This window comes from Pongo abelii, chromosome X, assembly GCF_028885655.2.
Source record: "Pongo abelii isolate AG06213 chromosome X, NHGRI_mPonAbe1-v2.0_pri, whole genome shotgun sequence".
Lineage (NCBI taxonomy): Eukaryota > Metazoa > Chordata > Mammalia > Primates > Hominidae > Pongo > Pongo abelii.
The window spans coordinates 156421461-156444888 of record NC_072008.2 but is presented as its reverse complement, the minus strand read 5'-3'; the positions used below and the strand labels follow the sequence as shown (position 1 = coordinate 156444888).

General features: G+C 40.0%; 1 protein-coding gene across 10 annotated transcripts in view; it reads right to left on the bottom strand.

Moving 5' to 3' along the window:
- The window catches only part of LOC129053094 (uncharacterized), a 67340-nt gene that overhangs the window by 21310 nt on the left and 22602 nt on the right, over positions 1–23428 (bottom strand). For all 10 annotated transcript variants that reach the window (XM_054545185.1, XM_054545184.2, XM_054545175.1 and 7 more), the window contains one exon: positions 22421–22554. The gene's annotated coding sequence lies outside the window, so the exon portion shown is untranslated. The remainder of the gene's footprint in view (positions 1–22420; positions 22555–23428) is intronic.

Sequence of the window (23428 nt, the reverse complement as noted above, 5' to 3'; positions counted from 1 at the left end):
CTGGCAAAATCTGTGTTTCCATGTGGACTGCCACATCAATCCAACCATGCTCCCTGTTATAATCATAGTGTGCATTTGGAAGATGGTGGGTTGGGGACAAGGATATACTTGTGGCTATGGGCCAGAGGGTAATGATACATGTGCCTGGATGAGGGTGCACTGTAACCAATAGCTCCTATCATCCCCAGTGTGTTCCTAAATGGTCTGACCTCTGGCTGCTCTTACAAGCCTAGTAAGCACTTGATTATGGCTGCCTGTGAATTGAAATCATATAAATAAGCCAAATCAGTCCTTTATATCCGAATCAGATGTGAGGTTGCCATGCTTACTTTTAAATATGAATGGCTGTGTGTTCTGGGACATCACAATATTTCAAGGTAATAATGAAATCAAACTATAAATTTCTGGCTGGGGAGCAGCAAAACTATCCAGCTCTTCTATCCCTGCTTCCCAAGCCTTCCTCAAAAATCAAGTCCTCTCTCTTCCCCTAAGCTAAAGATACATCACATACATCTCAGACTGACGCAAAGCTCTGGCCACAAGCCATGCTGGATGCTCAAACCTCTGACACACACTGTCCCTAAGGCTAAGGATCACTATTTCAGCTTCAATAACTTTTTCTTCTACCTCCTGCTACTCTACAAAAAAGTTCTAAGAATGTAGACAGAATCATTACCTTGGACCCAACATCTTGAGTTCAAGGGATACCAACATAATCTTCTAAAAGCTAAAAATCTCAAGTCTTCAAAATCTGACCTGAATCTACCTTTCCATCTTGTCTCTAGTCATTTTCTGCCAATATCCATATTACTATATAAGTGATTCCCTGAACAAACCATGCATTTATCTGTTCTCAATCTCTGTTCATGCCAGTGCCCTGACCTGAAATTTTCTATCCAGATCGTTAGGTATTAGAGTTAGCTGTTGATGTGTCTCTCTCTCTCCTACTAGACTGTGAGACAATCCGAGAACAGGGGCTGTGCCTTTCTCATCTGTGCATCCCCAGCATCCAGCTCAGCACCTAACCCATAGGAAAAATATGTGCTAAATAAATCTTAAAAGGCACCACAAACCATTTGCTGATTTCTTACAGTAACAAATGCACCAACTAAAACATACCACTCCCTGCAATGCTTCGAATGGCCAAAAGGCCTACATACCCCATATATGAGCTCAAGAACAACAACAACAAAAAGGCAAAGAACTAAACTGAGATGATCTTAGATTCCATCTTCAAAAACAAAAACAAAACAAGACCCAAAGAAACTTCATTTCTGCAAATACTACTTTAGTGTGACTGGAAGAAAAGCCCATGGGAGACTTCTAACTCTGAAACAAAAGTGCAACGTATGGTTCTGGGCCCTCTATGTGTTCTGAGCCTGGAACAAATGACTTTGCTCTAGATAGGATTCTGTTTGTCAACTGGGCACTGAGAAATTAGAAATGTGGCAGGAGAATATAGCCAGCTGTTCTTAATTAATGGGTCTGTGATGCTTATGTTGAAAAGAACACAGAATAAGAATAAATGAAATATACCTTAATCCAACAACACAAAAGGGGAAAGGGGAAAAGCGGGAAAGCCCCACTGAAGGATGGTCCAGGTACCAACTAAAAGATCAAATACCAACATTCACTTCACCTACAGGGCATTAATGCTACAACACCCTTGTACCCTCATGAACTAGTTTAAGGGCTTAAGCCTAATAGATGTCATCAAGAATTTTAAAATTAGGTATAATGTGGACAATCTATAAATGATAGAGAATGGGTTATTGTACAGACCAAATACCACTCTACTTTAAAGGTCACCCAAAAGTCTGCTGACATGTACCTTTAAGCACCATTTTTATTAAAAAGGTTGAAAGTCTGAAGGAAAAAAATGGCATCTCCAATCCTATATAGAAAGCAGAGGGAGGTAGGGGTAGAAAAACAAGTGTAAGAGGGAGGGACAGGGGGTTGACAGCAGTCAATAATGATTTATGTAATTGGACTTGTCTGGCCTACTCAAAGACCTTGAAGTAAACATAGCCACCAGCTGACAGAAGCAGTAGCAATTCAAGCCCATTTGCCAGAAAGGCGAGGACAAATCCTATGGAGAAAGAAAGGAGCATCACTTTGGAGCTCTGTAAAGTGACCTGGGCACAGTGGATATTAAGAAAACAAAAAAGGAGAAAGCTGTTTTTAAGAGATACATGAAAGTACCTTTTTAGTTATCACAATACCCTCTGATGAAGGTGGAAGGTGTGTGGAAAACAATCAATAACCTTCCCTAATAGCTTTTTGGGAAAACGGCGGTAATACTTTTTTGGCTTCTCCTCAGCCATGTACTGATGACATATGGCATCTCCGAATTCCTCCCACTGACAATTTGCCCTGAAGAGTCTATCATACTGAACTACAGAGGAGAGAGAAAAAAATTTCAAAAAACTAAAGCAGCCAATTTTTGCTGAAAAATCTGGACAGTTAGCTGTTTGGTATCTGATAGCATTTTATTTCATAGGAGACTAGTGTCCTATGAATCCACTAGATTCATGTCCTATGAAAGCCACTAGAATCCTCTTGTGGCTTCTTTGGTTAATACTTCCTGAAGAGGAGAGGCAGGAATTTCAAGTTCAACTCAAAGTGAACAGTGAGATGTCCATAGCTCCCTATGTATGTGTAACGGGGCTACGGGATAAAATAGGCTATTTTCCATTCTTTGCAACAGAACTTTTATAGCAATGGTTGGGATTTCCAAGACTTCAATGTAAGAAGAGCAGAAAAAGAAGAATGAGCACAGATCAAGAAGAGTCAGAACTTGGAGAGCCCCAGAGTTGTCCCTAAGAGGGCTGACTAGCTATCCAAGTTACAAAGATGAAAAAATCATGATAAATGCAAGCTGAACAATCTGGCTAGGAAAGACCTTGCACAGTGGCAATACTAATCTTGGAAACATGGTGCTGCCACCTTGCACCTTACATACGGTGACAGCACCATATTTCTAAGACGTTTTATTTGAATTGAATGTTAGTTGGCAGTTTGGTGGAGAAACAGAGTCCAACACCCCAGGGAAAAACCTAGCAATGGCTAGGCTGGATGCCAGATCCCCACCCAAGCAGGATAGCCACCAGTTCAGTCCTGGAACACATCCTGGTTTCATCCACACCATAATGTAAAAAGAAAAGCTGCAGATTAGTGAGTCTCCATGGGCCCCAGGGGTTCTTCTCAGGGGCACTTAACACTTAAGGTATCAGACTAATCTAGAATTAATTACCTACTATGCGTAGGTACTTCTACTATCCCGTCAAGCTTAGTTACCTACCAATGCTTCAGGTACTGAGAGACACTAAGTTTGCCAGCTGCTGGCCTTTAGTGTCTACTCCTGATCGGGGCTGGGACAGCCAGAGTCTGACAATCGGGTGACAGGATTGGAATGCAGGGTCTATCTTACCATGGCACTCTGCCAAGAGTCATCAATCCACTGGTGCAGGAATCCAGTGCCATATAAGGAAATGGAATTCAGCCTTTGGTTCAGTGACCCAGGGTACTAGCTCATATTGTATCAATATCTAAATGATACCAGTTTATAGAAACCTAGCATTAACATTTCAGTGTCAGTGGCCTCATAGAGAGCTTCAACATATGTACCAGATGGATTCACTCTCTTAGATTTAGTTCCCTTCTCTCAGAAAACTCCTGCAACACCAAAGGAATAATTACTGCTCAGTGAAATACTGCAGAGTTCTAGCCAAAAAATAGTCACATCAATTTAAACCAGCAAATATGAATTTTTGGAAGAGAAAAGAAGCCTCTTTCCAGAGGCAATTATTTGTCTCTTCAGAAATATTTGCCAATATAAAATCTCCGTCCCAAATCTGTGGAACTCAAAAATGAGAATCACAGCAGTGTATCTGCATGGAAGAGGCTGGAAGGTGTCAGGAAGAGGGGCAGATATGGCTTTGCACAGAATCTTGTATGTTGCTGTGACCTGAAAGCTGCAGTGCTAAGGAGAGGACAACCTAAATCTAAAACTCAAGTGCAGGTGAAGACACACTCACAAAGGAAAGACAACAAATGGCAGAATGATCATCATTTCCTCCTGCACGGACTTGACAGGTTACAAAGCACTTTTCCATCTACTGTCTCATCAGAGCCACCCAACACCTCTGCAAGGTAGGCAGCACAAGGACCGTTAGACCCATTTTACAGAGGAAGAGGTGGGGTGTGGGAGCTGGGACAGCAATCTGTTGATCTTCATTTCAGACTTGCCTCTGTCCCACAACCATGGCATCATACAGGTGGTGGTGGACACAAAATGGCATATTTTGCCCCTCCAACAGCCACGCCATCCCAACCACATCAGACACTACTCTCAATTCTTTGAGAAAAGTGGCCTGTTTCTTACGTTTGAAGGAAGTTGTTCAAAGCCCTCCACAGCCACATCCACCTGTCTTCTATGGACGCTAGTAGCTAATCTAATCAAATTGTTATTAGGCACTACAGGAGGCACCTTCGCTGTATACCTTCTACAGATAAGTCAATGTATATGTCTCTAGCTACCAAAGACTTTGCTTACAACAGTTCACACTGATTCCCTCTTAAAACAGTAATGGTCCCACCACCATAACTTCTGCACACTCCAAAGAGCCACCAAGACCCTGGCTGCTGGCCAGTACCTCAGGGAGCTATGAATCACTCCCACTTAATCTCCATCCCCTTGAATATTTGGGACACCTTTCAACAGTATCACTCTTAGATTGGGACAACCAGATCCTGCCCTAGGCCTCATGGTTGGCAGGGCCTTACTATGGCCCTGCTGCAGCCACACTCCTCACAGGGCAAGGGGTATAGAGGGCCAAGGGGCCTTGCCAACCCCAAGTCTATGCTTCCCTCTTAGAGGCTATCCTCAGGATACCCATGACCTTGAAATCCTCTGCCCATGTGCCTCAAGCCTGCCTTTGGAGCCTGTGTGATCCTCTTTCCTAGTTCTGTCTTCCTAAGGATGGACTAAACCCTAGGCCTGAAGAGGGACTGAGGGGTGGCCACAGGGCAGCTGTTGCCCCTCCACTCAGTGTTGTTGGAGCTTGAACACGTGGGCTATGGCAGTGCTTCTCAAACTTTAATGTGCATGTGAATTACCTAGTATCTTATTAAAATCCACATTCTGGTTCAGCAGGCCTAGAGTAGGGCCTGAGAGTCCACAGTTCTAACAAGCTCTCAGGTAATGCTGATGCTGCGGACTGGGGTCCACACTTTGAGAAGCAAGGCTCCTCAAACATAATGTGTGGAAGTCCTCTTAGGGGAAGGAACAGAGCGAGAAGGTTGAAGAGAAGTGGGAGTTTGCAGTGAGTCTGTATTTTGCACCCTTGCCCCAGGCCACCAAAGTTAGGAGTGGCCTTACCTTTCATCATGCCAAGGAGAAGTATTAAAAGTACGCTGTCCGTGGGCAACAAAGAAAGACAGTCAAGTGGGAGACACCATTTGTCCAATTTGTCCCTGCTTCAAAGCCTATATATCCCTCCCACGATCACCTCCCATGCAAGAAACTGGAACACTACCTCCTGAGACCCTTCACAATGACATGTCATCAATGTTCAATACAACTGCGCCCTTCCACGGACATTTACATGGTGTTTTACTACTCCACTACAATGTCTGGTTCTCAGAAAGAATACATTCCACCTTGCGTGTCGGTAGTCAGCATCAGACACTGAACAATAACACCTCCTACCAAGCAATCATTCATACGCCCTGGCCTGAGAAGGAGGGTTGGGACCCTTTATGTGGACCTGACACACCCATACTAACACATAGCCAAGAATCCACAAAACCCCAGTTTTAGGCACTGGTACACTAACTAGTCACAGAAAATCTATATTCAAATTACCAAACCCACACGAGCAAGCCTGGATTTTTTCTTGTCTTTTATTATTGTAAAGAGAAAGGTTAAAATAAAAATAAACACAAAACCACAAAAATATTGTTCAATTGGAATATTCAACTTGGAGAGCAAACTAGCTAATGTATTCCTGAGGCACAGTCATTTTTAAAACCTTTACAACATAGAATCACCTATTTAAATCCAATGGTAGCGTAAGTCCATATAAAACAGATACAAACACAGCTGTCTGGCTGAAACGGGGGTTACCAGCCCAGGGCCCTGTTCACTTGGCACCTCAATGAGTGATACATATAAGAGGCCCCAAGGCAACTCCAAGAAAGCCCTGGTGCTCTAAGGTGCCCCATTTGAAAATCACCACTGAAGCATATGTCACTTTATTATGTCCTGGATTTTTCCTGTCTTTTATTATTGTAAAGAGAAGGGTAAAAATAAAAAGAAACACAAAACCACAAAAATATGGTTTAATTGGAATATTCAACTTGGGGAGCAAACCAGCTAATGGGTTCCTTTCTTTCTAATCACACTGATTAGCACTCAGGCTTAAGAGAAGCAAAAAATGATCAGATGAAGGAAGTCATGCCACGGTCATCTGGGGGATGGGTCACAGAGCTGCCAAATGTTTTAACAATGCATCTAAATGAAGCCTCATGATCACTTGAGTAATACAGAGAACTGGGTCTGAGTCCTCCTTCCGCAGCTAACTGGCCCTGTGATGTTAAATAAAGCCCTTCCCTTCTCTCAGCCTCAGACATAGGATCCAGACCGGCTTTGCCCAGCCCTGATGCTCTGGGATTTTATGATATTCCACAATTCCATATTTAAGTGAAGATTCATGGTCACATCGTCCATCACAGATAGATGCTAGAGGAAAATAAAGGAAACCTTTATGTTGTTCCTGCTGGCATGGTTCCGTGCTTTCCTTCAGAAGCTTGAAGCATTTTAATAACTTATTCCATTGGATTCACAGCAGAAAAACAAAAAGGAAATTAATCTTGAAGAAATCATATGTCTCTGCAATCTTTGAATATATCTTAGTAAGGTTCCAGCTACTTCTGCACATTGGCAGCCCTTACTGACTTCTGGATCCAGACAGAGAGAGAGAGAACAGCATTTGCCTGTTTGGAAGGAGGGAGGTGGTCTTTAGGGAATAAGATCAGGGAGGCAGGGAGGAGGAAGAAGCATTTGCAGTAGTCTAGATAGAGATAAGATAATGAGGACCTGAACCAAGGCCACGTCAATGGAGGTAGAAAGAAAAAGACAGATGCGAGAGACATGCAGGAGAACAAACTGACAGGACTGTGCACTGATTGATGTTCCAGAGGAGGGAAGGGGGAGATGGCATACATGATGATGCCACTATCCAAGTTATGACTGAGGAGAAAAAAGATTTGAGAGGCAAGAAGACAGATTATAGGTTGGAATGTTGACTGTGAGATGTCTGGGGTCATCGGGTAGAAATGTCGAGCAAGCCTTTGGTTATACTGGTATAAAGTCACACAGGCCTAGGCAGGTCAGATGTAACCACAAGATTAACTTGGAAGTCCTCAGCATATAGGGCCCCTGCCTCCTTATAATTATACCACATTGCCTCATTTATTCATTAAAGTACTTAAAGTCCCTCCCAAAAAATATTTACAGTCCCTACTTACTTTGCTAGGCAAAAGGATATATGGGTTAATATTTGAGGTGGTGGATATGTTAATTAGCTTGATTTAATCATTCCACATTGTCTTCATAAATCATAACATCACTTTGTACCCCATAAATATATGTAACTACAATTTGTTAATTTACAATTAAAAATAAAAAATTTTTAAAATAATAAATAAAATATAGGCATGGTCTCTGTCCTTGTATAGCTTACATTCTAGTGGGGGAAACAAGTTTTTTAAAAAAATACAAGTATAATTTTAAATTGTGATAAATACTATGGAGAAGACAAATGGGTACAGTGATCAAGAATACTAGGGGGAAAAAGAGAGACTTATCTGAAAAGGCCTTTAAACCAAGGTTTGAAGGGCATTCCTGGACAAGGCAACAGACTACGTGAAGACCTAGAGGCAGGAAGAATTTAGTCACAAGGCTGGGAGACCCATTATCTTGGTCTCTGTGCTATGCCTAGAATACTTGCTGCTGCTGTTACTGACATTTAAATGATAGTGGCTGGGCGCGGCGGCTCACACCTGTAATCCCAGCACTTTGGGAGGCGGAGGCGGGTGGATCACAAGGTCAGGAGTTCAAGACCAGTCTGCTCAACATGGTGAAACCCCATCTCTACTAAAAATACAAAAATTAGCTGGGCATGGTGGTGCGTGTCTGTAATCCCAGCTACTCGGGAGGCTGAGGCAGGAGAATTGCTCGAACCAGGACCTGGGAGGTGGAGGTTGCAGTGAGCTGAGATCGCACCACTGCACTCCAGCCTGGGCTACAGAATGAGACTCCGTCTCAAAAACAAAAACAAAACAAAACAAAAGATAGTAATGAAGTACTACAATAAGAATAAGGCATGATCATAAAATTATACCAAAGCCAAAGCACTTAATGCCTATGAAATGGTGTTTAACAGTTTTATGTTGTCACTGATGGGGCCGGATACAGATGGTTACATTAGTTGGATGTAATATTAACTAGGCAAAACTTTAAATAAAATTGCTACAGAGATCTGCATTCCATTACCAATAGCTCTGATTGCGTAAATCACACTAGCATACTGAAGCCACACTCTGGGCAAAGCCACCGTTCTGTAGAGTTTCTGTCAAACACTGTTATTGGGAAGCAATACTTAAAATAACATTCCTTTTAATGATTAGAGTTGGCACAAACTGCAGGACAGAAAAAAATTCTATATAGCCACTGGGGAAAGGATAAGTAGGTTGTGTTTTGCAATTCCTTCCTGGTGAGTTTACAATTATTCCACAGCATGACAGCTAAAATGCCTAAGAAATCACTTACCTGAATCTCAATAATAATTAGTCCCCTATTCTTTGTATGTTCACCATGAGTTCTGTTGACCTCACCACATGGAAAGATTAAGTTTACCCATTTACAGGTCTAAGTATTTATTCCTTACAGGCAAACAAAAGTATGCTGGAGGTTTAACAATTTCTGGCCAACAGTGTGTATTTTAACTAGGATGTTTAAGATGCATTGGTTGAATAATTAATGTATAAATCTTAGCCAGCTGGGTAAGGAAAATGAAACAAGCTTTATTTGTTATAGATATAGATTTAGCTATATTAAAGTCTTTCTGCTTTTAAGATGAAGTCTCTATGTCAAAAAAAGCCAAAATACAGAAATACTCCTGTTCGTAGTGTAATTAAAAAGGAAATTAACAAATTGTGTTAATTTGTTGTGCTCGTAATTTGGCTGAAGACTGTGGTGTTGCAGTATTACCATTTGGGTGTGGGAAAGCATGCAAATGAATCTATCAGCACTTATCAACTCTTATTTCCTCATTTGTTAAACTATTCAGAAATGTGTGGCCTGCCTATAGTAAGCTATAATTAGGGCTACTTTTAATAATTAAGGGCTATTTTTAAAATTAACATTTTAAAGTCCACTGGTAGCCCTTACATCTTTTGTCTCACACTGGCAGGACCAACAGGGTGGCCAGTTCAGAAGAAGCAAGAAGAAGCACTTAATTTTACTGTAGCCCTCAGCAAATGAGCCATGTGTGATTTTGGCAAAGGAGGAAGGTCATCCAGCTTGCTGGTGGTATGTGCGTCACTAGGGGGTCTATCAACTCCATCAGAGTCCCTGGAACACAGTGAACCTCTGGTTTAGTACTGGTATGCAAGATATTGCATCTCAGAGGTCAAGGAGCACAACTGTTCAACCCTATTCAATTTGCTTCCTGCCATTTCCACAAACGCTAAAAAGTTGACTGTCTTCAACACTCCTGGCTCTAACGAAGAAGCTGGGGAAAGGATTTTACTATTTATAGTTTAGTTTTGACTCTCACGGTTTTCATAGGTTCAACTCAAATGTAGTGCTTAGGGTATATTTATTTTTCTCAAGTCAAAAAAGCCAAATGCCAAAGCCACAGAATTCTTTTCTATGCTTTAGAACTCACAACTGATAGATGAACTATACATCTGTGCCTCCTTGATCCTCATTGTATATATGGGGAAACTGAGGCATCAAACATTTACATGACTTACCTAATGTTTCATGGCCAATTAGCGGCAGAGCACTGGCTAAAACCCAAGCCTCTTGCCCCCTCTCCCACCAACCTCCATGGAGAGCTCTTCCCAGCACACTATATCACCCCCACCAAAAGTGAGACTGCTATAAAATGTCTGGACATGAGTTGTATAGGGTAATTTACTGGTACAAAGAAAGATCCACAGGGTTGTCAGTGAATAGACACTCAGGCTTTTAAAGGATGGCCTGCTTACTGAGCTGCTCAGCCTCCCCCTGGGGTCAGACCAAAGTTTAACAATGTGCTACATTAAGAAAGATACTGAGGGGCCCCCCACAAGGTCGGACGCCATGGCTCAACCAGGGTTTGGCTGGCTTAGACTTGTTCCTTACAACTGTTACCTCTAACCCTGACCCAACTGCCTGTGATCTGGCTCAAGACCAATGCTCTTTGGCTCCTCCCTTGGTTCATTTTTAGATTGTCACTCTTTCTTCCTCCCTCCCAGCTTCCATCCCTCCATAATTCCTCTGTTCTTGAATCTTCTACCCTACCCTGCCCCCTCATCCCAGGATTCAAAGTCCAGGACACCACAGTTGGAGTACTCTCTCCCTTGGTGCACTAGTTCTTGTAGATGAGAACCAGAAGTGTGGAGTAAGGTAGGGAAGGCAAGAGTATTTAAACATCTTTACTTTTTCAAAAAATCAACTAGAAGGTTCTATCAATTTCCTTCCACAGGAAGGAATTGCAAAACACAACCTACTTATGCTTTCCCCAATGGCAACCTTTTTCATAGATATGATACAATGAAAAAATAATCAAAAGCTGACCAAGGGCTTTGCAAAGATCTTGAAGGGCCTATGGAAGCATCAGGAAGATGAAATTTTATTCTACCATAATTAAGACTGAATGCACTTTCCTAAATTCTTGACTTTTCAAAATTGTTCACCTCTATGTGGTTTACAGCAACTTATTCCTAGTAGAATATTTTCTAGGTATAAAATTACTATTATTTGGGGCTATTGTTTTTGTGATGTTTTTCAAAGAGCCAGGAAGTCACCTCAACAATCATAAAGATAATTCCTCATTAAATGGCATGAGTAGAGATCTTTCATTTAGCGAAATAAGCTTTCTGTAGGGAAAGTTACCCAGAAAATTAGAACTTGTTTAGCAAATGTGTGTCACATCAGTGATTGGCAATAAAATAAACACAGAAAAGTATAATTCAATTCATGCCATTTCTAAATTTGTGATAACTCAATCATGGCTGGCATATTTCACCTTTCCTCTATCAATTAAAGAAAGAGCAACAACAGGTTTCTGAGTAAATTAAGAGTATAAACATGAGCTCTTAGGGGATGTTTAACCCAGTTCAGAGAACAACTCTTTCCAAGCTCTCTAACATTCATTTGCATACAAATAATTAGTGTGCTGATTTCAAATGACCTTTACCTACTCATTGGAGCATACTCGATCAAGACCTCTACTTGGCAATATTTTGTTAGCTTTTTATAATATCATTTCTGCTTGAAAATAAGAAAAAAATTATTATTTTAAAGAGATCTCATTAAAGAACATTAAGAAAATGTCTGTCCATAAATGCCTCATGCAGTAAGACATGAGGCAGTTTGCCCCATTATTCAGGGTATATAAACCAAGTCTCCACTTAGGATCCAAAATGCCCAGTACTTTAAGAGAGGCAAAGGGAAAGACCATGCGCTTGTATTGCTTTTACAATTTAAAAAAATCTACTTAGTGTAGAAAATTTCAGAAAATAGGTAAATAAGTGTTCTAGTAACTCAAACTCTATCTGAGCCTGAAAGGTAACTCAGAGGTCATGCAGGACGACCCAACCCCTGGCAACAAAACCCTCAGCATATGCCCAGAAACCTGGCTTTTGCTTAAGGATATCCAGAGCCTCAGAGCCTCCCATCTCCCAAAGCTCTTCCCATCATCCAACAGTCAAAGTATTAGTCTTTCTTTATATTGGACCAAATCTGTCTCCCCGTAATTCCCACATATTGGTCCAAGTTTCTAGGGGAAAAAAACAAAACAAACAAACAACAACAAAAAAAATGATGTTTCTATGGTTCTTTACACAGCACTTTCCACATACACGTTCTCATTGGACTATCTTAATAATCCTGTGAAGCAGTTATTCCTACTACCCTTGTTTCATAGATGAAGACCTGGAGGCTAAGAGAGGCTCAGGAACTACTGAGGGTTGCAGAGTGGTGAAGTGCCAGAAGCAGGGCTTGAACTCAGGTTTTCTAACTCCACCTTTTATGGCATTTTCAGTATCCCTTGTTGCCTCAAACATTAAAAAGAGAGAGAGAGAAATACGCTGCTTCTGCTTCCCCAGGGGAACAGCCCTTGAAGTCGAAAGAGGGTAGAATTATTGAAGATGCACTCTCCACACATTCTCTCTGAGAGATGTCTTACTATTCACTTGGGTTTAAACTGCCCAGACATAGAGGCCTCGACCTGTATTTCCCGCCTAGACACATCCTGAGTTCCAGAACAAAATAGCTGCTCTCCCCTCTGGAAGTCCCACAGTACCTCAAATTCAGCAAGTTCCAAGCTGAATTTATCCAATTTTTTGTACATTCTATCTCCACTGTTCATTCCTGAACTTTGTCAAAAATACCACCATCTACTCAGACAGCCATGCCAGAAACCTGGAGAATTACCTCAGACACTTTTCTCTCCCTCACCAATCCTCCCCACAACATCGTAAGAGTTTCACCATTTTGCATCTGCCTCTTCCTCTCTGTCCTCACTGCTACTGCCTTATACAGTCCACCATATCTCTTAGATGAATTCAGTGACCTTCAAAATGGTCTCTAGGCATCTAGTAGCATCCCCTTCAAATCTACCTGCCTCCATGTGGACTGTCACCAGAGTGATGCAACATGGCAGTCTATGTCACTCATTGCCTCCACATGTGACTCTCAAATCTAGCTAATTAAGAAAATGCCTAAGTTCCCCAGATGATTTCAATAATTCAGCAATGTGTAGGAACTAATGGTGTACAAAGCAAAGTCTACGTACTCAATGATCTGAATCTTGCCTATCTCTCTAAGTCATCATTTCTGCCATTTTCCCCTTGGCAAGGAATATTCCAGCAATCCTAAAAACATACCATACTGGTTTGCACCTCTGTGCCCTGACTGGGGCTGATCTCTCAGCCTAGAATGTTATCTTTACCCTTGGCCAATCTCCAATGAACCTTCAAAACTTAACTGAGGTGTCACTTCTTCAGGTAGTCTTTCACAACATTATCAGACTGGATTAGGTGCCCCTCCTGTATGACTCCATAGCATCACACAAAGTTCTCTATCATGACACTTAGCATATTGTGTTGAAATTATTTGCTCATATGTTTGACAAGCCTACAAGCTCTCAAAACCAAGGAACATGTTTATTTATCACTGATAAGTACCTGTCAGTTAGTAGGTGCTTAGTAAATGTTCACCTGAAATGGATCTAATTTCAAGTGTAGGCTCCACACTTGGCTAACTGTAGAGTTGAATTTTAGGAAACTCAATTCAGCTGCTTAGATCTCAGTTCGCCAAACTGTAAAATAGGCACAATAAATCCCCATGTTTGGCCAGGTGTGGTGACTCATGCCTATAATCCCAGCACTTTGAGAGGCTAAGGCAGGATGACCACTTGAGGCCAGGAGTTCAAGACATGCCCGGGCAACCCTGTCTCTACAAAAAAAAAAATAGCCAGGCATTAGTGATGGTGCATGCCTTTAGTCCTAGCTACTTGGGAGGCTGAAGCATTAGGATCACTTGAGCCCAGAAGTTCAAGGCTGCAGTGAGCTATGATCGCACCACTGCACTCCTGCCTGGGCAAGAGTGAGACCCTGTGTCTCTACAAAGCAAAATAAAACAAAAACCTCCATGTTCATTCATACACTAAACATGTGATTACTAAGGGACAGGCACTAGCTTGTGTGAAGATTTAATAAATTGAATAATGTATGTGAGAGTTTTTGTAAACTCTCACATAGTATTATAAAGGTATTTCTGCAATTTTAGCTTCTGCTTAGTGTCTCAGCCAGAAATAATTTCATTCCCTAAAGCCAAAGTTAACTAACCTTTAGTCTCCATTAGGCTCACCAAGGTATCAGAGGAAGAAAGCCACATGTGAACAAATATGAACCCAAAAGAGTCAATCCTTCAAAATGGATCCCAAGTGGCTAACTGCGCCTAAATTTAAAATACAGCCAGGCAGCCATTTGCTGACTAGAGATCACACACATACTCTGAGTTTCCCAAAAACTCCTACCTCTCTTTAACTTTGGGACTTTCAGAGCTCACCTATACCAACCAATTAGGGCTTAGCTGTATTTACCAATCAGAACTCAGCTGCATCAACCAACTAGAACTAAGCCTATTTCAATCCTTCATTTGCATAAATAAACCTGATTAGGAACTCAGGTAGAAACTTTTGCTATAAAACCCAAACACTCTCTTTGTTCTCTGAAACATAACTTCCTTTTATACAAAAGGCTGTGTCTCCTGAGTTTGCAAACTGTTCACTGGAATAAGGTATCTTTCCTCCGAATTCCTTTCAGAAAACATTTTTTTCACAGCCACTTAACAGGAACTACACTGGCCTAAACGAGACTGGAAGTGCACTCTGGGAAAGCATAACACAGTAAAAAGCCACTCTGGCAGAGGCAGCGCTAATTTCCTAAGGACACAGGCTTCACAAGTAAGCACTACTGAGGAAAGGTCACTGAGCTCCAATCCTTCTCCTCACTGACATCTGCCCTAACTTGTACTCAGATTTCCATAGTAAACGGTGTGGATCCTGGTGGAGCAGGCAAAACTGAGCTAAAAAGCTGACTTCCAAAGACTCATCCAGGTCTTCCTGGGGCCCGTCTACTCAGGTGAGTACTGAGTACCCTGAGATTATCCTGGGGAGGTCACTCTCAGGGGCAGTTTTAAAGTTTAGTCCCACAGAGCTGAGGGGAGCCAAATTGATTTGTTTGCCCTCAGGAATTTGAGCCCATAGCCCTGCACTGTTCTTTACCCAAAAACACTGCTATCCCTGAGTGCTTGTATCCTGTAGGCCTAGAAGGGACCATAAAACTTCCCAAAGTCCTTGGACTAGAGGTTATTGGGCCTGTTCGAGGCTCTCACCCTCTACCATAGAGTTGCTCAGTCTCTTGGGGTAAGTTCTAGTCTGAAGATTGCTTCTCAGAATCCCAAGCTCTGCAGGCTTCTATCAATAACACCATGTGACATCATTCCCAGGCCAGTAAAGGAATCTGATCTCTCATTGCTCCAAAAGTGACTACTAAAGCAGGAGAGCCATCAGAAATTATATGCCAAAAGCCAAGCGAGGAAGGGCTGGAAGCATTTCCTTTACATACAGAGCTCCCAGAAAGTATGTAAATCCACATTCACTGAAGCCGGTTCTTATCGACCATCCCTTTTGGACTCCAGCCATGTGATCGTGTGTACCTCCAAGAAATCTCAAATGGTGGTTCACTAAGTAAAGAAGGCAGGAAGAAGCATCTGAGCAGAGGGAACACATTAAAAGACAGAAGAATATTTCTGGAGTGACAAGAGACAAAGCTGAAGAAGTAAGTAGGGAGCAGTACAATATGACAGGCTAAAGAGCTTAAACTATATCCTTTAGAAAAGTAAGCAGCCACCAGGGCAACAGTAAATATTGTTGTACCTGTTCTTATTTTGATTTGTTCTTTGCAGTGAAAGGGCATGACTAAGTTTTCAATTTAGAAATTCACTTTGTGTCAGTAGACTGCATGAAGCAGGCTGGGGGGCATGGTAAGAGACTAGACAGAAAGGCAAGATTGAAAGTCATTGAAATAGTCTAAATGAGAGATGATAAAAGCCTGGACAAAGAAGCAGCATGGGGATAAAGACAGAATATTAAAGAGAGTTTTAGAATAGTACTGGCTTGGTGAATATTTGGCTTTAGGGGAGAGGGAGAAAGGAGGAATGATGATCAGATGTATGTCCTGAGAACCCAGATGGATGGTCTTGCCATTGACTGGAAATATGAGAAGAGGAACAAGTTTGGGGGCAGCTAAGGTAGGGAGAGTTAAGTTTGGACATGTATCCAATTGCACATCTATTCTACAAATGTCCATCTATCCAGTTGGACATCTGTCCTACAGATAGTTTGATATATGTGTCTGAAGTTCTCAGAATATTCCAAGGCTAGAAATATTTATTTGGGAGTTATGTATATCCAAAATATACATATATATCCAGAATATCCAAAATAATGTAAGTGATAATTCATATCTTAAGACTACATACAAATAGCCAAGAAGGAAGGTATACATTGATTTGTAAAAGATTGTGGACGGTTGGACACAGTGGCTCATGCCTATAATCCTAGCACTCTGGAAGGCCAAGGCAGGTGGATGGTTTGAGCTCAGGAGTTCAGAAGCTCAAGACAAGCCTAGGCAACATGGTGAAACCCTTTAGCCGGGCATGGTGGTGTGCACCTATGGTACTGGCTACTCAGGAGGCTGAGGTGGGAGGATCACTTGAGCCCAGGAGGCAGAGGTTGCAGTGAGCTGAGATCATGCAGATAGGTAATTTAAGGGGCAGATAAGAATAACCAGATATAAAACGATCAAAGACAGAAGAACCAGAAGAGTAAGGGATCAAAAAAGTCAGAAGAGGATAGAGACCAGGAAGGAGAGAATACAAAGTAAAGAGAAAACATATGCAAAATATTACGAAAGTAATGTGGAACTTGGCAACAAATTGATTCTTTCCTATCTCATTTCTCTTACATGTAAATATGATGCCAAATTGAAAGTCTGGATGATTAGAAGAATAGTCTAATCATTAGAAGATTAGTTAATCTATGATTAACAGAAATAAGGAACACAGAGGAAGAATAAATTGATTGGGAGGAAAGATGATGAATTTCAGTTGTGACACACTGATTCTTCAATTAGGGCATTAATGGCTAAGAAACAGATGGGAAACTGCGACAATCTCAGGAGAAAGGTCAAAGTTGGAAGTAAATATTGGAAATCATCTGCACAAAGATTTTAGTGAAATCCATGAAATTTCCATGGAAAAGAATATCAAAAGTGAAGAGGCAAAGAAGATATACAAATGGTCAATAAGCACATGAAAATATGTTCAATGTCATGAGTCATTATGGAAACGCAAGTCAATCATAATGAGACACCAGTTCACACCCACTACAATGGCTATAACAAAAAATACTGATGATAACAAGCATTGGTGAGGATATGGAGAAAACGGAACCTGTCCACACTGCTAGTGACAACGTAAAATGCCACTAGCAATGTAGGAGGCATGGCAATATAAAATGGTACAGCCGCTTTGGAAAAGTTGTTCAGTTTCTTAGAGTTAAACATTGAGTTATCATATGACTCAGCAATTCTACTGCTGGGTATCTACTCAAGAGAGAAATGACAACATATATTCACATAAAAACTTCTACCAGGCCGGGCACGGTGGCTCACGCCTGTAATACCAGCACTTTGGGAGGCCGAGGCAGGTGGATCGCCTTGGTCGGGAGTTCGAGACCAGCCTGACCAACATGGAGAAACCCCGTCTCTACTAAAAATACAAAATTAGCCAGGCGTGGTGGCACATGCCTGTAATCCCAGCTACTTGGGAGGCTGAGGCAGGAGAATCGTGGAGATTACACTCCAGCCTGGGCAACAAGGGCAAAACGCCGTTTCAAAAAAAAAAAAAAAAACTTCTACCAAATGTTCATAACAACATTATTTACAAAAGGAAGTAACTCAAGTGTCCATCAAGTGATAAATGAATAAACAAAATGTGGTATATCCATATGATGGAATATTAGCCATAAAAAGAAATTGGACTTTAGTAAAATTAAACCAAAAACCTTATGCTCTGTGAAAGGTACTGTTAAGAGAATGAAAACAGAATCCATAGAGTGTGAGAAACATTTTCAAAACACATATCTGATAAAGGATTTGTATCCACTATACACAAAAAGAAAACAATCAATTTAAAAATGGGAAAAATATCTAAACAGACATCGCATCAAAGAAAATGTATGGATGGCAAATAAGCACGTAAAAAGATGCTCAACATCATATGTTATCAGAGAATTGCAAATTAAAACCATGAACTACCAGTACAAACCTATTAGAATGACAAAAGTCCAAACAACTTACAACACCAAGTGATGGCGAGGATGTAAAGCAACAGGAACTCTTATACATTGCTGGTCAGAATGCAAAATGACAAAGCCACTTTGGAAGCCAGTTTGGCAGTTTCTTACAAAGATAAACAGTCTATCCTCACTGGTATTTACCTAAATCAGGTGAAAACATGTGCCCACAAAAACCTGTACACAAATGACTGAAGCAGCTTTATCCATAATTGCCCCAAATTGGAAGTAACCAAGATGTTCTTTAAAAGGTGAATGGATAAACTGTGGTAAATCCATACAATAGAATATTACTTAGCCATAAAAAGAAATGAGCCATTAAGCCAAAGAAAGACAGGGAAGAAGCTTACATGCATATTACTTAGTGATAGAAGCCTCTCTGAAAAGATTACATGCTGTATGATTCCAATTATATAACATTCTGGGAAAGACAAATCAAAAGATCAGTGGTTGGTAGGTGTTCACAGGGAGGAGGGAAAGACTGCCCTAAAAGTCTCCTGTGTTTTACCTTTTCATCAAAACTACTCTGTATGATACTGTAATGGTAGACATATGACATTAGACATTTGTCAAAACCCATAAAACTGTACAACACAAAGAATGAACCCAAATGTACGGACTTTAGTTAATCATAATGTGTCAATATCAATTCATCGATTATGACAAATATACCACACCAATGCAAGATGTTTGTGGGCAAAACTATGGTCAGGAGTGGAGAGGAGGGCAGTATAAGGGAATTCTCTGTACTATCTGCTCAATTTTCTGTAAACTTAAAACTGCTCTAAAAAGTAGTCTGTTAATTAAAAACGAAAACTTAAAAAAGAGAGAGAATAAAGTGCTACATGCTACAATATGGATGAACCCTGAAAATGTTACACTAAGTGAAAGAAGGCAGCCATAAAAGACCATATAGTGTGTGGTTCCATTTATATGAAAGGTCCAGAATAGGGGAATTATATGGAGATAGAAAGTAGATTAGTGGTTATCTAGGACTAGTGGGGGGAATTAAGGGGAAATAGAGGGTGACTGCTAATGGGTATGGGGTTTCTTTCTGGGGTTTTCAAAATGTTATAAAATTTATTGTGGTGGTTGTGGTGATGGTCTAGAACTCTATGAATACACTAAAAATCACTTTAAATGGGTGACTTGTATGCATATCTCAATAAAACTGTAAAAATGGTAACGAGTTTGAAAATCTCAATAAAAAGGACAATTTTCTAGGAAAATTAGCTAACTGGAATCACAAAGAAGTAGAAAACATGAGGAAAAATAGGGTGTTACAAATTTTCCTCTGATGATTGTTACAGTGCCCAGACAGCTTTATGAGCAAGTTCTTTTTAATTTACAAAGAACAGGTAATTTCCATGCTCTAAAAGTGGTTTTCATTATAAAGTAAAAGAAGGAATAAGCCCATTCATTTTATAAAATTAAAGTTATCCTGATCACAAAACCTGACGAACACCCACACAAATACACAGAGAAAGAAAACTGAAGACTAATGTCACTTAGGAATATAGATGCAAAAATCCTAAATGAAATGCCAGCAAGCCAAATCTGGCAAGACATTATGAGCAAGGAGGGATTATTTCAGGAGTGCAATTTACTATTAGGAAGTCTAGACATATAACTCATCACAACAATCAGTTGAAGGAGAAAACCTGAACAAAAGACAAGAAATTAATATTTTAAATTTATTTTTTAAATCTATTAATAAACAAGGAAAAACCTATACCAAAACATAAAATTGGGCAAAAAAGAAAAAAATAGTTCAGTTTTACTTGTAATTAAATAAATGTTAATTTTAAAATATGATAATCAATTCTTTGTAGTCAAATTGGCAAAATAGTAATATCAAGAATTTGGAAAAAAAAGGATATACCAATATTCTGCCTCTAAGATAAAAATTGTTATAGGAACATTTAGCAATACCCATGAAAAGCCTTAAAAATTAACATACAGGTGAAACACAGTTGCACGTCTAGGAATTTCTTCACAGGGAACAGTCAAGGACTTGGAAAGGTATAATCACACACTACTTACCTCTGTATTGTTTATAGTACAGAAAAACAGAAAGTAACTGAAATGTCCAGCATTAGAAGATTCATCAAATAAATTCTGGTTTGTTCATTCAATGAAATGCCATGTAACCAGTGAAGGTAAAAAAGAACAATGGACTTAGGTATTCTGAATACATTCAGTAAAAAAAGCTTATGAAAGAGCATGTAGAATACAGAGAAAAGAAGGCTGGATGGTTACAATAAAATGTTAATAGTGGCTGTCTCTGAGTGGGGAGAATACAAGTAACTTATATGCTGTCTTTTTTTGTATATCTGTGATTTTGTACATGTTCTATAATAAACATATATTACTTTGGTAAAGAAAAATATAATAAGAGTGTATTTTAATGCATATATTCTTAACTAAGAAGTTTCGCTGCTAGAAATTTATCTTTAAAATCAGACATTTACAAGATTTATGTATAGGAACACACATTATTATAAAAGCAAAAAAAGGAAACCAACTAAATGTCTAGCAATAGCAATTATAAAGTATGAAATAACTATGGCTATACAATGGAATACTAGGCAGTTATTAAAAATCATGAGGTAGAAGAACATATAATGACAAAGAAAATTAAGCAAAAAGGCAGATTATAAAATAGTAAATACAAAATGAGGCTAATTTTTTCTTTTATTTTATACATTTTTAATTTTTTTAATTTTTAACTTTGTGAGTAGTTAGTATGTATATATATATGGGGTATAATTTTTAAAAATAAAACTATATGGAAAAAATACTGGAGGGAAATATACCAAAATGAACATCAATTACAGTTCTCCCGAAGCCAAAGAACCACTGGTAATTTGTTTGTTTTCACCGTTCTGCATTTCACAAATTCCCACAATAGATTTTAAACTCTAGGCATTTGAGGAGCAAGGAACAAGAAAAGGTATACAACCATAGTAATTCTCTCTGCTGCCATTATACTAGGCATTTATAGTATCCCATAACTGAATGCAAGAATTGCTCCTGTATAAATGGGAAGAACATGGATTAAAACAAATGAGAAAAGGGGCAATGTACTAATATGTTGTCTGCATAATTTTTTAAAGCATAAACATAAATCTGGAAACCAACATATTACAAGGTTAAGAATGGTTACTTCTTGTTGGTAGGAATGTGGGTAATGGTTAATTTTGTGAGTGTGATTTTTTTTTTTAATTTTTGAAAAATAAAAATTAAAACCAAATAAGAGACCCATAAATATTTCCACTCACTGGTGTTGGGGCAGTGTGAGTACACTTCTTCCTCTGTGTCTGAGACTGTGGGAGGAGCCCAGTCAGTCCCCGGAATGGGAGGGAACATTCATGGCCACTGCTTTCCACCCCTGGTCTCAGAGGCTGAACATTGGTGCCCTCTCAGTGAAATAACAAAGCGATGCCAGTCTCTCCATTCACTGTATGCCAGGGAGCCCCTAATCCTATGGCAACAGCCCGATAAATCAGGCTCATGGACCCCTAACCCTTCAGAACTCCCAGTCGGCAGAGTTCTCTCCCATGCCATGGCCCTCTATTCTGGCTTTTGCACCCTGCCATGAGACAAGGAGCTCCTGGAGGGCAGGGCCTGTAGTTTAGCTCAAACCTTGCCTCTGTGACTACCCTAGTGCCTTGCATAGAGTGGATATTCAATGAACATTTATGAGACTTTGAAAGGCAGGCAGGTATGAAACATCATCTTGGTGCCTGACTTGGGAATAGAGGAACATAGATACTAGCATGTATCCATGAAGCCTTTCATCCTCTCAGGAAAAGCACAACCCAGCCCATGGCTTGGCTACTTCTTGACGTGCGCAGTGGTGCAGTAGTCTCATGGATGAGAATGCCACCTAGTGGCATGGATGTGGTAGTCTCATGGATGAGAATGCCACCAGGGTAGGCATGGGCAGTGATGAAAGCAGGTCAAAGAAGAAATTAAACATGGTTCAAACAGATCTTCTTTGAAATAAAGATATACAAACCATCACAATAAGTGGAACAGTGGGGGCTGGATGAGGTGTCCGTATGAAGGCATGGCAGCTACAAAGTCAATATAGCATCAATATACAAATTTACCTGTGATGCAATAGGTTTCCTTTGTTTCAAACTGAAGGAAGACATTCCATCTCACTGCCAAAGGCTTACAAATTAACACTGAGGGTCAGGGTTCATGGTACTTACTCAAGGTTCCTGTGGATGCTGTTGTAGTCCCATAACTTTAAAATCATTCTATCATCTTGGAGTACTTTCTCTTAGTGGGGAGATGATGGAATTTGTTGATCATAAGAAGTATATAATGGGAGAAATCTCCTTTGCTAAAGGTTCATGTAATGAAAGTTATGAAAAAAACCTTTTTTTCATTAAAGCAAACTAATTTTTCACTGAAGAAAAAGTAATTATTTAAATGTTTAAAGAAACAACTTTTTTCATTAAAGCAAATTAATTCTTTAAATATGTTGGAGTGTCTCCAGGTACTGACTAGTGTTCTTAGAAAAAAAAACTTTTAAGAACAGAAAAATTCAGATCAAAAGAACACAGCCCTTATCTTTCCCTCTTCAAATATGTCAGATAGTGACTGTGAAACTGAGTGCAGGGAAATCCCTCCATTTTTTTATAACATCAAAATGGAATAAGGCTTCACTGCTCAAGCTCATACATACCAGGTCTGAAAGCACATGTGGGTTAAATATCTCAGACTTGGTTTGTTTGAAATGATGTTCTTGCTTTCAATATGATCAACTAAAGACAGTTACTCTGGACTTAGAGCTTCATGGAACAACATAGACTTGATTATGCCAAAAGTACTTTACACAGCTTGAGAAGTCCACTCTTAACAGGTGCCTTTGGAAGTCAAAGCAAAGGATTTTTTAAAAATTGAGCTGGAAGAGATCCTGACCAGTATAACTAGACAGCCTGTGGGATTCAAGAGGTAACAGCTTATCTGCTTTTAAACACTAGTACAATAAGAGAGTTCACAATAAAGTTGGACAACCGCCATAACATCTTTTATCGAAACTGTTGCAAGTTTCTAACTGATCTTTCTGTTTTCACTTGACCCAATTTGGCCAAACCCACACAGCCTAGCACAGGCTCATAATTCTACCATTAGGAGCCTGTGTTCCAGCCAAACTCAATTTCTCACTGTTCGACTGTATCAATATTTGTTTTACCTCTCTAGCAGTGAAAAAA